This window comes from Alosa alosa, chromosome 24 (assembly GCF_017589495.1).
Source record: "Alosa alosa isolate M-15738 ecotype Scorff River chromosome 24, AALO_Geno_1.1, whole genome shotgun sequence".
Lineage (NCBI taxonomy): Eukaryota > Metazoa > Chordata > Actinopteri > Clupeiformes > Clupeidae > Alosa > Alosa alosa.
The window spans coordinates 3567653-3580492 of record NC_063212.1 but is presented as its reverse complement, the minus strand read 5'-3'; positions in this window follow the sequence as shown (position 1 = coordinate 3580492).

The window sequence follows — 12840 nt, the reverse complement described above, 5'->3', positions numbered from 1 at the left end:
GTTGCAGGAAGTGTGCATTTAGTTTCCATGCTTATTGTGTTTCCACAACAATGTTATTGAGTAAATCCACTGAAATGGCCACCATCTTGGTGAAGTGTGATGTGTAAGATCAGAAAGCAGAGGTTGGTGTTATGGCAGTAGATATGATATGATATGATATGATATGTTTTCATAGCGCGTAAGAGCGTGGGCGGAAGACATCGACAATTGGCTGGGGAGGGTCATGTCACTTTTGAAAATTATATAGCAGGCAGGGGAGGGTCATGCAACTTTTAATCGAAGCACTCAAAATCCCTCCAGTGATCCCGTTTATAAATAACGAACTTGGTAGCATATTCATGCAGCACATGTAGCCTAGGATAGACCTCTCAAGTCTCACGCATTGAGCGTGAGACACACGCATTTCAATGACTCCACACGCTCACACGCCACACATGGCATTTCTCACTCCGAAAAATTATTAACTTGCTCGCACAGAAATTTCTAAGGGCTTTTACAAACGTGTCACACAACGTTGCTGTTTGTGCGCGCTCATTCAGCTCAGAGAGCTGCTGTTCAGTTACTAACCTATCGGCCAATCAAAAAATAGGATTTCTCAACCAATCAGGAAATAGTTTTGTTTTGATGTGGGTCCGCGGAGTCGTGGAGTGAAATTAGGCCAGGTGCTTCGTCTGATAAATTTGCTGCGCAGTTGATCCCGCGGACCCAACAAAAAAAGAAAACAAACGTTTCTGCTACCGACGTCATTAAACATGGAGCCATACAATAAAGTGTTGGTAGGCTATGAGCGTTCATACAATGCAGGCGTCTGCGTGAGAGAAACTGAAACTAATCGATAACGTTGGTATCAAAGCTCCGCTTCAACCTGTTGAATGCTATTTAATTGTGACACTTAATAGAAGAATGTTGGTTTTTGGAACTTCCATAGAAACAGAGCAGAGATTGTATAACACTGAGTGTAGTTTTATTGTATAGAACTGAGTAATGTATAGCCGAATTTGAATATAACGTGCAAAAGCTAGCCTTCTTTCTATCTGTTAAAGATCAACAGATCAGTGATTTACGCCTATCTATCTGCTCGCCAGAAAGCTGGTATTGTGTTTCCTGAATCCTTACATTCAGGCATTCAAATTAAACTTCATTTAAAAACATGTATTTTTTTTCCTCCATTTCCTGTATGATGCTTGCATGAGGGAAACATCCCAAAACAATAGCACCCATATAATTCTTGCTGTTTTGAGAAGTATTTATTTTCTTATGCAAGCATCATGCAACCATGCAAAAGCAATGAAACTAATTATATCTTACATTAGTAAAGCAGTCCTCTGATGTGCATGTCACAAAACATTTAAGTGAAAGTGCATGTATAACAATATAGGCATAATAACAGTGTTGGGAACGTTACTTTAAAAAAGTAATTAGTTATAGTTACTCACTACTTGTTCCAAAAAGTAACTGATTTAGTAACTGAATTACTCTATGATAAGAGTAACTCGTTACCAGGGAAAGTAACTATTTGCGTTACTGTTACAAAAAAAAAAAAAAAAACTATATGTCTCACTCCTTGCAAACTTCAAAACTTGAGAGCCCTGCTAGGCTACTACAGACAACCTGACACTTCCAACGCCGACACATCGTGTTGTAAAGCTTTATTAAACAACAAAGTGGAGCATCACAAACATTTCTATTTGAACTTCAGTTAAACAGACGAATCTGCGGCCAGGTATCAGATCATCAGATCAGCCAAATCATCAGCTGAACACATCTGCAAAAGAAGGGGGTGGTTACGTTAACTCCAGAGGCAAAGTAAACAGTCCAGCCAGTTAAAGGAATTATCTGGAGTAAAATGCACTTTAGATCAATTTACGGATGATTGGGAGTACATACGTTGAGTTGACATCAAAATCATGTCATTCGGATGTGTTTTGAGAAAGTTCGATTTTACCGTTTTTAGTCAAAACTCGTTAGCCTGGAAGTGACCAGGGCAAGTCATTTTGCCGCTACAAAACGCTATTTTTATACCTCTTCTACAGTTCCAAACAACATTACACTTACGTGGTAGTGAGTAGAGGGTCCCTAAAGCCAAACCGAAGTATCCCGAGGTCTTTATGTGGTCGGATAGAGAGTCCAGAATGAATTTCATCAAGCCAGTACCTTTCCGGAAATGTTACTGATGCAGCTGGCGTCTTTAGGGGAAAGTCCGTAGGAGCATGAAAGCCAGTTACCGTATAACACCGGAAGTACTTGAAAACGCCTATAATTCCCGTCACCGTGACTTTGCGACTGTAGTTTCCACTGGATTTTTTGATTGTCGGTGCCGTTTAAATAAAAAAATCCAGTGGAAACTAGATGGCAGAAGTGTGTAGGCCAATCTGCCCACCAGCTTTTTCTACTTTGTCACCTACAGAGTTTGACAGGTACGATCCTTCAAAACGCCATGTTATTTCCCATAGACATTTGACGACCGAAGGTTGGATGGATACGGAAGTTACGGAGGCGGGACTTATTCTGGAGAGGTCTTTAGGCGGAGCAAGATACTTCGTCGTAGGCCTGTAGTTCCAGTCTATGGGCGCGAAATGGGGATCGATATGTCAAGCAATTTTAACATTTAACAGCTAGACTGGATATCAGATATCTGTAATTCAGTTTTGCCTAGTCAAAAAGAACATTTCAGATATCCGCAACTACATTCTTCCTATTCATAACTGCAGGGCTAGACTGGGACAAAAAAATCAGCCCGGGGATTTTTGGCCCGAACGGCCCACTAAGCGGTCAGCCACACTAATATGCAATCCTGGCTACCCATATGTGTATTGAACTAAGTGCCACGGAGCAGTGCAAGTGAATGAGACTGTAGGCCTACTAACTCACTCTTTCTGACTCATTGGTAGTCCGAGGTGGCTGAAGTAGGCTACACAAGCTCTATATTAAAGTATAGCTCTAAATACAAGCACTTGTCAAAGAAGGCTCGGCTAGAAGAACCTAAAGTAGCCTACTACACTGTAGCCTACAGTAGGCTGTCTAGTGTTTTATTTAAATCTTTCAGTTGCCTTTTGCATGAAGATGACTTGAAATATTGTATTTTCACCCATTTACCAGTGGAACCCATAGTCAAATAATTTCAATATTATGTTATATGATAGCCAATGATATGGTGGTCCTAGCCATGTATTACTGTAAAAAAAAACCCCGTCTTGTTAATGTGTTGGGTTCAGCTGGAAATGTGACCATGTTAAGGAACAATGGTAGCAATAAAACAATGCTAAAGTAATGCACGCTGTGCCGTTTGACTGATCGAGTCACATCAATTGTCATCATCATCTGCAGCATGTGAACCCGTTAATTATGAAGCTACGTTTGCTGCGCTATACATTCTCCTTAGGATCACTTGTCCCTCTGCCGTGTAATAGCCTACGTTTGTTTACCTCTCCTCACTGAAGGTCAAACTGTTGCTGACTTAGGGCCATATTTTGCACCCTGGCGCATGGCGCAAAACTCGTTTTCCACCCGGCGCAAAGTATATTTTCTTATTTTGCACGTTTATTTTTTAAACAATGCGCTGAGGGATGTGGCAATTAACAACTTAGGGAATGGCTTAGCGCATTGTCTAAAAATCGCTATTATACACCTGGTCAGAAGTCTATGGCGAGTTGTTTATGTTATTTTAAGAGCGCTTTGTCAACAGTCATATTGTTTTTTTTATACTTTATTGTGTTAAGCATATAGTTACATTTAACAATTACTTTGTCTGCAGTCATCATCACACATTTTTTTTTCCTTTTTTTTTCTTTCCCCCTTTCTCCTTCTCTCCTTCTCCTTTCCCCACCCTGTGAGTGAATGATAAACTTGAACTACTTTAAAAAAAAATAATAATAACAATAATAATAATGATAATTATTGTCCAGTCCACATTAGGAGTGTTTTCGTTATCAAACGTCGAGCGCATGGCGCAACAAGATATTCCTAGATTTCTTAATCAGTCATGGGTGTGTTTGGGGCGTAACATCATTTAAACCAATGAGAATGACATCTGTCATTCCCTTTAATGGCGCAAAGCGCGATGTCAAACGGCTGTATTTTGCACACCAGCGCATGGCGTAAAGTTCGTTTTCCACCTGTGCAAAGTTGAATTCGGTATTTTGCACGTTTATTTTTTAAACATTGTGCCCAGGGGTGTGGCAATTAACAACCTAGGGAGGGGCCTGGCGCGTTGTCTAAAAATCGCTATCATACACCACCTAAACCTGGTCAGAAGTCAAAGAAGTCAAAAGTCAATATGAAAAGTTGTTCATATGCTATTTTAAGAGCGCATGTCAACAGTCATATTGGCAGGTGCACGCACCATCCTTCTATCATTCATGAATGCACACCAGCGCACGTCCATGCAAAGCATTACAAATTGCACGATTACAATGGGAAACATAATTAGAATAAAAATATTACGAAATACTGTACATCTCATGATGAGTAGTTATTCACCATCATTTGCAAATTGGTAATGACGGTTAAAAGTGATTAGGGGAGAGGCGAGAGACACGTATGGAGCACAGCTGAAGACGCACTGTCACGAGATATAAGCAACTCCTCTGCAGGATAAATGTTGTTTTATTCAGTCATTTGAGCAATATTAGGGTAAGTGTTGCTTTTTCCAGCCTATGTTTTCGGTGGTAACCCATTGTCAGTCAATAGCGAAAGTAACTGCATATAACTGTCTTGTCGTTGACTGACTCCTTGGTGAAGTTAGTTTCACTTTGCCAATGAGTTCAAATAATAGACGAGTGCAAATGCGTGAAGGCTATGCTAGGTTTTAGTAATGATTGAATAAAAATACATTTATCCTGCAGAGGAGTTGCTTATATCTCGTGACAGTGCGTCTTCAGCTGTGCAAAAAAAGACAGTAAAAAAAAAGGGCATTTGCGATGAGTCAAGCGGTGGCGGAAGGTGAAAAGTGTTCCTGAAACAGAAAGGTCTTGAGGTGAGCTCTGAAGAAAGGAAAGGAGGGACAGTCACGGAGGGATTGAGGGAGGGAATTCCAGAGCTTAGGGACCATAGCGCTGAAAGACCTGCGACCTAGAGTAGAGAGTCTGGTGCGGGGGACAGAGAGGAGATTTTGATTCGAGGATCTGAGGGAGCGGGAAGGAGTGTAAAAGATCAGAAGGTCACAGAGGTAAAGAGGAGCAAGGTCATGGAGGGCTTTGAAAGTGAGAGGTATAATTTTGAATTTGATTTAGGACAGAACCAGAACCAGTGAAGCTGAGAAAGAATAGGGGTGATGTGTGCAGATCTCTTGGTATGAGTGATTAGTCTGGCTGCAGAGTTCTGAATATATTGTAGTCTTTGAAGTGATTTAGTGGGGAGGCCAATAAATAGGGAGTTGCAGTAGTCTAGGCGGGATGTAAATGAAGGCCCACTGGGAAAATGCCCGGTATGCCAGATGGCCAATCTAGCCCTGCATAATTGTCATTTCAGATATCCACAAAGACATTCTTCCTAGGACAAATGACGTCACTTTTGCCATTCATTTGTATGGGGTTTATCATTACAGATATACAATTCAGCTGCAGATATCCACTATGTCAGTGGTTTTCAAAGTGTATGGCCCCACTAGTGGGGAATAGAGACATTTTTGGTTAATCTTTTAATAATGCCTTTCTTTTTTTTGACAAGATTCAAAACAAAATATAACCGCAAGCGGTGATTAACGGGGTCCGAGCAAAATGAACATGAGGTAGCATAGCTTTTTAGTTTACATATGCTTTGATTGTTTGGGCCCAATTGTTCAAAAGAAACGTGATCGGATTTCGGTTATCGGATTTCAGTTACTGGATAGGATGTCGGCTATCGGATTGGATCAAATCTTGAAAATGGGTTGTTCAAAGGGAAACAAGAATCCTGAAATTGGATTAGATCACATAATCTATTCTTGGTTTTGATCTGGATAAAACCTTCACTTTGTGTTTTGAGTTGGATTGGAATAAATTTGATCCATAAAATTGGGATTACCCTGTGCTGTAACGTTACAGTGTGCTAACCTCCACAACCCAACAGTATTCTAACAGTACTCTATTCTAGTGTGCTAATCTCCACAAGCAAGTAGAAGAACGTTGAGTCTGCACACCAGAAGCTGCTCCTTAGCGTTTTTTTTATTTGTAGGCTATATCACCATATGTGACGTTTCGGGCCCCAGCCCTTCATCAGACATGAAACAAGTGGGGAGACACACCTCCATATATACATCCATGATAGGTCATGTGATCAATCACGTTAAAGTGCAATTCCATCATGAAAGGACAGATATAAATACAGATATAAATGTAAATATCAAAATGTATGCATATTCAAACATTTACAAAAATATTAACAAAAATATTTAGTTCAGGAAGGAAAGGACAAGCCTGCAAAGCCTTAGGCCTAGTTTGGAATATTTGAAATGTTTAAAAAGGCGCCTCAACCACTGTAGAATGTAGTGATAATAGATGAAAAACAATAAAGAAATAGAGAGATAGTAAAGGATACCACTAGGGTGTGTTACAACAGTTCAGGACAATTATGTGAGAATCAATCCCACAGCAGTGGACAGGTACACTGGGAACATGACATAACATGTCATATGAAGTCAGCAAAATATTACCACAGTATCTACAATATTTACACATTATTTACACAATTATTTACAAAAGTTTACAAGAATGGCCTCAGATCAAAGTCTTCATTCAACCCTTTTGGGGCTAAAGTGTCCAGTGTGTAAATCCAGTATGTTTCTCTCTTATGTATGGAAGGGCTGTTTAACCAGTTCAATGACGCAATATCTGAGAGTGGATACATTGTGAGAGGCGTTCTGAGATTCTTGTTTTTAGTGGTCTAGTCGTTTTACCAACATAGGCCAAGCCGCACTGGCACTTGAGCTAATAGATGACATTCTTGGTGTTGCAGGTGATCACACCTTTGATGTCATGAGGTTTTCCTGTGCGTGGGTGATTAAAAGTGCTGGTTTTGTGTGAAGTTGCATTGGGGGCAGTTACCACATCTGTAATTCCCAAATGGAATAGTCTGTAAAAAATGTGGTGGAGTCAATGGTGGAAGATGAGCTCTCACCATGTTTTTGAGATTGGGTGCTCTCTTGTACACAATGCGAGGAGGTGTGGTGAAAAATGTAAGTGCTGGATCAGAGTCAATAATATGCCAATGTTTCTTAATGATGGATTTGAAGTCGAGCTGCCACAATGGGCCGTCCAGGGGGTACATCTGTATAGCTTTTGTGGATTTTGGGAGAGTATATAAAACTGGAGTAACAGGGAAGTCTACTACCATGAAAGCATGTTCTTGTTTTGTAATTTCTCCACTTTCTAGAAGGGAATCCAACTTCCCTCTGATACGCTGTTTGAATTCCTGTGTAGGATTATGATTCAATTTGTGATAGAAGGTAGTATTGTTCAATTGTCTCTGAATTTCCCCATCATATGCTGCCCGGTCCATGATGGCAATAGCACCACCCTTATCTGCGCTCTGGATTCACCACTGTTTTGTCGTCTTCAAGTCGAGTTCAATTCCATCCTCTGATCCTTAGTCAAATTGTTGGCCACCTTATATTCCCTCTTTTTACTCAACAGGAGGGAAACATCTTTCTCCACTAAATGTCTATGGATGCATTTCTTTTTTGAGGGGGAATAAAGGTGCTTTTGTCGTGGGGCCTATAACACCCGCCTTGGTTAGTCCTCCCAATTTGCACCACAACAGACAGATATGTTGGTAAACAGGTTTATTAGCACAAAAAAAACTCTTGGCCAAGGTGGCAGGCAAGGCAGCACAGCACTCTACTAATGACTTTTTGTGGGAGCTAATGGCCCATGTTCTGCAACTGACGGCAGTCCTAAAACCCCAAAATCTGAGTTAACTACACAGCATGATATGGGAAAAGTTATAACGAATGCAATGCCACAATTAGGCTACCTACCAGGAAAGTCACTGGATGCACAGCTGGCTTTTCAAAATAAAAGTTGGAATTTATAGCCGCTCCTATACAATGATTGGCTCGCCTCCGAATGCCGAGAGCCACTTGAAATGGCACTACCGGGCTAGACAAAGGGCGTGGACCTTGTCCTGTTACACATGCAATTTGAAAATCTCACTGCACGCAATTGGATAACACTAGACCAATGTTTACTCTGAATGATTCCGGACTTCGACGCAATTGGATAACACTACGATATCAACATTTACTGACCTCCAACGTTGAACTTAGATTCCTGATTTGCTAGCCAAACCTGAGCATCGCCATTGGCCTTTAAACAGGAAGTGCCAGAACAGTCTCAAAAGTGTTTGTACTTGCAGCAAATTTACTTGTGCAAGCAGCAGAGATTCGTAATGGCAGAATAGTTTCGTAATTGAAAGACAGCAACTGTGGAAGGTTTAGTACCTGTGGAATATATTTGTAAGTGAAGGACATACTTAAAATCGTTCGTGTTATTTTTTTTACTAAATCACAAATTGGTTTTACAGTTACAAATCCTGATACACACACACACACACACACACACACACGAGACGCTTCTCATCCCTAAGGTGGTGCAAAAGTCTGCACCTGCAGAAAATATTTGGAACTGTAGGACAGCTTTTTGTGTGTAGAATTTTGATTTGTAATTGTAGAATATATTTGTAATGGTAAAATATGTTTAACTGTAGGATGATTTGTAGCTGTAAAACCGATCCGTACCCGTAGACTAGATTTGTAAGTGTAGGGCATATTTGAAATATTGACAACTTGTACAAATCATTTTTACAGTTACAAATAATTTCTACAGTTTCAAAACGTGATACACACGTACAAAACATTTGAGTCTAATATTCTTCCATACTCATCATCCTCTACCAGCAATCCTTTGCTCAACACCAACATCTACAGGCCGATAAGTGTACAGTCACTAAATGTACACATAATTTAATTTATTTTATAACCCCCCCAGTCAGTCCCCCAGACAGTCACTGGCAAACAGAAAGCACCATGGAAATGTGCTATAATTTCTATATATGGGTTTCTCATTGAATGAAATGTTTTAGTATAACTATATGCAGTGAAATCTGGTTGCCATCCTTTGACTTAGGAATGTTAAGATAACCCCTGTGTCATCTGAAACACCCTCTGTAGGATTGTAAAGTATCTGAAGGTGACTCCATGGATAACAACACAAACCTGGCTTGGGTTGAGGGGTTCTTGTAAACATTCTTATTTCTGTTAAATACCAGCTGGTTAGATGATCACTGGTCGGGCTTCTTCTCTAACATCATCAGCAAAAATATAAATAATGCTCATGTGAAAAGCTAAACTTCATGAAGGCAATGACCAAATCAGCTTTTTTACCATCTGAAAAATATTTCCAAAGAGGTCTTATGACAACATGATTGATATTTCCAGGAGGATCGACTACTACTATGTCCTTTTAGTAGAACTAGGCCTTCCCAAAAAGACAATTAAGCAACTACATGTGGTACAAAACACAGCAATGAGGGTTCTGACAAAAAACAAGAGAACAGATCAAATCACTCAAGTCCCTGCGGCGTGCCTATAAATCTTTGAATAGGTTAGGACCAAAATACCTCCTGGACATGCTTCAACCATACCTGGACATGCTTCAACCTTCCACCACCAAGACCTCTTAGCTCACAGGAGAAGCACTTGTTATGAAAACCCCTGGTCAGAACAAAACATGGTGAAGCAGCATTCAGCTACAGGGCAGTTCTGCTTTGGAATGAACTCCCTGATGAAATTCTTTCTCCTAAACTGATCTTTAGAGTTAGCCTGGCAAGCTGCCGCTAGGGTGCGTCTATATTTCTAGGTTAGCCTACTTTAGAGTATTAATCTATTTATTTATGGTTGCACTCTGTGTTATGACTTTTTCATAATGTATTTTTAGGACTTTATCCTTTTTATTCAATTTTACTGTATTTTATCTAATTTTACTTGATCTCATTGTTCTCACTCTATTGTGTCTTGCATATGGAAAATGAGACTACCAAGATTACCACCTAAAATTATTAAAGTAAGACAACTGAAAAACTTTAATGATGAGCATTTCATTCAAGACCTATTGAATATTAAATGGGATAGGCTTAACTTAATTCCCACTGTTGAGGATGCTTGGAATTATTTTCACACCGAGGTTCTCCAAGTTATTGATAAGCATGCTCCATGGAGGTCAGTAAGGGTAAAAGGAAGACATCTACCCTGGATTGGTGGTGAACTACTTACACTATTTAAACAAAGGGATAAGGCATGGGGCAAATATCGTTCGACTAAGGACCTTGTAGATTGGGAAACATATAAACATATAAGGAATGCTAAATCTGAGTATTTTAAAAGTTCTCTATCAAATAACTACAATAATCCCAAGAAATTTTGGAGAAATCTTAATGAGTTATTTAACAAATCTAATCCAAGTGCTCAGCTAAAATTAGATTAAAAATGATACTCTTTCTGATCCACTTGCAATAGCTAATGCTTTTAATCAGCATTTTGCTTCCATCTGCAAAACCCAGTCTCCTAATTCCAACAACATCTTAAATATGGCTCAATACTCTTGTGATAGGCCTACCTCTTTTTCTTTTTCAATTATTAGTCCCGTCGATGTACAGAGAGCTATATCTGAACTAAAGACAGGCAGTGGTAGAGACTTAGATGGTCTGGAAACCAAGTTCATCAAGGTCGCCTCTGATATATTGTCATATCCACTATCTGATTTATTTAACCAATCTTTAACCACTGGTGAGGTCCCATTAAGATGGAAGTGTGCCAGGGTAACCCCAATCCATAAAGGAGGGGATCCATTTGATCTTAACAATTATAGACCTATTTCCATTATTAGTAGCGTGGCAAAAGTTTTCGAAAAGCTAATATTTAATCAATTATATAATTATATTAATGCGTCTTCTATTTTGTCTCAACATCAATCAGGTTTCAGACCTAAATTTTCCACCACAACTGCCTTATTGAAGTTCACCAATGATGTATCATCATCCCTCGATGATAATATGTCTACTGGAGAGATTTTTATAGACTTAACCAAAGCTTTTGATCTTGTTAATCACTATATGCTTTTAGACAAACTTCATGCTGTTGGGCTCTCTAAACAAGCTCTTCTTTGGTTTAGCTCTTATTTACATTTTCGGCAACAGTGTGTCCTCTTTCAGGGTAGTCTATCCTCCTTTGCCATTATGGAAAAGTGTGTCCCTCAAGGATCCTCGTTAGGGCCTCTCCTATTTTCAGTCTTTATCAATGACCTTCCACAAGCTTGCTCAGACTGTTCTATTCACTTATATGCTGATGACACAGTGATCTATAATTCCAACTCTAATATTTCTAAGATACAGAAGACTCTTCAGACAGACTTTGATATTATTCAAAAATGGTTCCAATGTAATGACCTCCTGTTGAATAAAAAGAAATCATACTGTATTCTTTTCCCAACAAGATCTACTGTTAAACAAACAAATTTGTCAATTAACTTTTTAGATGCCACCGCTCTTGGCAGAGTTGATGAATTTAAATACTTGGGCTTTTGGCTTGATTCTCAACTCTCCTATAAAACCCACATCAATCATACTATAAGAAAGCTGAATTGTAATATAAGGATGCTGTATCGTTTCAATAATTGTTTTACACAGCAGATCAGGTTGAGAATTGTGAAGCAATTATTATTTCCAATTATAGACTATGCTGATGTAGTATATCAGAACTCCACTGAGACTTGTCTTAAGCCTTTGACTGTTGTCTTTAATAGCATTTGCAGATTTGTGTTGAAATGTTCATACAGGACGCATCACTGTATCCTGTATGATTCATTGAATATTCTGTCACCCAACGCCAGGAGACAGTTTCATTGGTTCCAGCTTATTTTTAAGTGCATACATCTTAGTTATCCACTCTACCTGCAACAACATTTAATACCTTACCAAACAAACTATAGTTTGAGGCACACCGAATATCTATCATTTACAGTACCACATATCTCCAAAGAAAGCGGCAGGCGTTCATTTAAATACAAGGCTCCCTTTGACTGGAATAGCCTGCCTGGGGCCTTAAGATCAATTACATCTTTGAGTAAGCTTCAAGACATCTTTGTTCACATATCTGAAAGCAAATAATCGTTGTAATTGTTTTCATTAATGCTTTTTGTGTGTCTTTGATCTGTCAATATGCTCTGTTATAGATATGTGAGCCGCATCGTGTCTATATTTTCGTATATGTGTATGTATGTACTACAATGCATGCATATATGTGTCTCTGTATGTATATATGTGGATATGAAGATGTATGCTTGTTGTATATATGTATGTATTTTTAGGGAATGGGAGCTGTTGGGGGTGGGGGAAGGGGGCTGTATGTGAGTGAATGTGTATGTTGTATTTTACTGTACTGTAGGATCTTGTCCTTGTACCTTTGTCTTTGTCCAGTCCTATCGAGGACCCTCTCGAAAATGAGATGTCACATCTCAAGAGGCATTCCTCTTTAAATAAATAATAATAATAATAATAATAGTTCCAACTGCACCACACGTTTTTGACTCTTATATACATTTTCTGACTTTTAATGAGTTGTTCTATAACCTTTTACCTAAAAACCACAAAAACACCTAAAAATATCTAAAACAACTCTTTTTTTTTTTTTTTTTCATTTTATTTGCTTGACTGATTTTTAAATGTTATTAATTGTCTCCCTTCTTTTTTTTACTTATTATTTGTTGCTACTCTTTCCGATGGTGTAAAGCTCACTGAATTGCCTTCGTGCATGAAATGGGCTATATTAAATGACGTTACCTTGCCGTACCTATTTCAGTTTCACTTATC